The 2,469-nt window shown below is 44.2% G+C and overlaps 1 pseudogene; it reads left to right on the top strand.

Moving 5' to 3' along the window:
- The first annotated feature begins 308 nt into the window (after window positions 1-308).
- Window positions 309-1,050, top strand: LOC102849747 (annotated as a pseudogene).
- The last annotated feature ends 1,419 nt before the right edge of the window (window positions 1,051-2,469 follow it).

Below are 2,469 nucleotides of genomic sequence, written 5' to 3'. Positions count from 1 at the left end.
GAGTTTAGGGCTGCTGTACATAGGGTCGCTATGAGTCGCAAGCGACTCGACTGCACATAACAACAACAACAGCAGCCTTGGATCCACAAGATCCAGTTGCTGTCCTCAGGGGGCCTGGGCTGGAGGAGACAGGATGCCACTGAGGTAGCAAACGTGGCTTGGGGTCACTTCAGACCTGCTTTGCCTAGAACTAGCCAGAGGCTCAATCTTCACATAAATAGGGTTCCTCACTTCAGATTTAGAAGGATCTGGAGAAAAAGCCCCTTAGAAAATGAAATTCTGTCCTTTCTTACTTTCTGCTTGGAACCATGGAGGCTGCCATGGAGAAGAAAAAGAAGGTTCCTGCAGTGCCAGAAACCCTTAAGAAAAAGCGAAGGAATTTCGCAGAATTAAGGGTCAAGCGCCTTAGAAAGAAGTTTGCCCAAAAAATGCTTCAAAAGGCAAGAAGGAAGCTTATCTATGAAAAAGCTAAGCACTATCACAAAGAATACAGGCAGATGTACAGAACTGAGATTCGGATGGCAAGGAAAGCTGGCAACTTCTATGTACCCGCAGAACCCAAGCTGGCATTTGTCAGCAGGATCAGAGGTATCAATGGTGTGAGCCCAAAGGTTCGTAAGGTGTTACATACAGCTCCTTCGCCTTCGCCAGATCTTCAATGGCACCTTTGTTAAACTCAACAAAGCTTCAATTAACATGTTGAGGATTGTGGAACCATATATTGCATGGGGATATCCAAACCTGAAGTCTGTCAATGAACTGATTTATAAGTGTGGTTATGGCAAAATTGATAAGAAGCGAATTGCTCTGAGAGACAACACTTTGATTGCACGATCTCTTGGTAAATATGGTATCATCTGCATGGAGGATCTGATTCATGAGATCTATACTGTTGGCAAACATTTCAAGGAAGCAAACAACTTCTTGTGGCCATTCAAATTATCTTCTCCACGAGGTGGAATGAAGAAAAAGACCACTCATTTTGTAGAAGGTGGAGATGCTGGCAACCGGGAAGACCAGACCAACAGACTTATCAGAAGAATGAACTAAGGTATGAACCATGATTCTTTTTTGTAATCTGGTCAGTTAATAAAACAGTGACTGCTTTCAAATTGAAAAAAAAAAAGAAAATGAAATTCTAACCCAAAATTTTAAAAAGGCTATGATGCACTGTTCTTCTAAATATTGCTATAATGTTTTCACATTCCCTGAGTTACAATGCAGTGGGCTTGAGCATATCAAGGAGATCTGGTGGCTTAGAGGTAAGGAGGTGCACTGCTAACCCAAAGGCAGGTGGTTTGAATCCGCCAGCTGCTCCACGGAGAAAGGTGGACTGTCTCTTCCTGTGCATTTTACTGCCTCTGAGAACCCACTGGAGAGTCAGCTATGGTTCCAACTCAGTGGTAATCAACAACAACAATGAAAACAAGTATGTCACCGCTCGTGAGGATAGCGCAGGGCAGGGCAGGGCAGGGTTCAGATCTGTTGTTCACAGGATCACTATGAGTTTTAGTCTACCTGACGGCACCTAACAACAATAATGATAATTCGCTTCTATGCTTTCAAAGTACATGTGTACAGGCACTCACAATAAGATCCTAGAACTAGGTCCACCTTTGTGAGGTTCCCCAACACTAATTCCTTTACTCTCTGAGTCATGAGAAAGTTATTTAGAAATTTTCAGAACTTCGATACAGAAACATGGATGCATGTCAAGAATGTAAAGAGCCTTTAATTTGCCTTGACTGTTGTAAAAGCTGACATGTTGTTAGGCTGCCATCAAATCGACACTTAACTCATAGCGACCCTGTCCTGCCCTGTCCTGTGAACTCCTCAGGATCTCTGCACACTCAAGTCCACTGCCGCAGGTGCTGTGTCAATCCACCTCACCGAGGGTCATAACCTAGTCAGTCTTTGTGAACTAGCTTTGAGACTTAAGTCTAAACAACCTCCCTAGTCTCCAACGTTGAAAAAGTTTTTGTTGTTTGTTTTTTTTTTTTTTAAATGTATCATTTGGCTCATCTCTAACCTCTAGAAAAGATAGAGCAGACTAGCTTTGGCCTCAGCACAGCCCTTGTCGTGTGGACCCAAGGTGATAAATCCATTTGTAAACACTACTTCTGCTCACTTACCAGGAGAAGGCAGAGGCAAACCCCCAGAACCTGCCTCAGACCGCAGCTAGGAGGTCTCAACTGAGCCCGAGCTGCCTCCCGAGGCAGCTAACCGTCAAGCTAACCTTGTCGTTGTAATAGTCCATTCTGCAGCTCCAGTTCTGGATGGTGCTGTCTCATTTGACTTCCATGCCTTCCTTGCCATGGCTACCTTGCAATCAACTGAGTTCATGCATGACAAACTCAAGTGCCTCTCTATTTTCCAAGCTATGAAACCCTCCAGAACGGTTTCTTCTTCACACACACCCTCACTCCCACCTCTCTTATGTTGAGGGTATAATCACTCCCAGCTTCTCTG

The sequence above is a fragment of the Elephantulus edwardii genome, unplaced genomic scaffold, assembly GCF_000299155.1.
Source record: "Elephantulus edwardii isolate Elephantulus edwardi_28Jun2011 unplaced genomic scaffold, EleEdw1.0 scaffold00061, whole genome shotgun sequence".
NCBI classification, from domain to species: Eukaryota; Metazoa; Chordata; class Mammalia; order Macroscelidea; family Macroscelididae; genus Elephantulus; species Elephantulus edwardii.
Note: the sequence above shows the minus strand (reverse complement) of the source record. Positions and strands in the feature narration are given on the sequence as shown.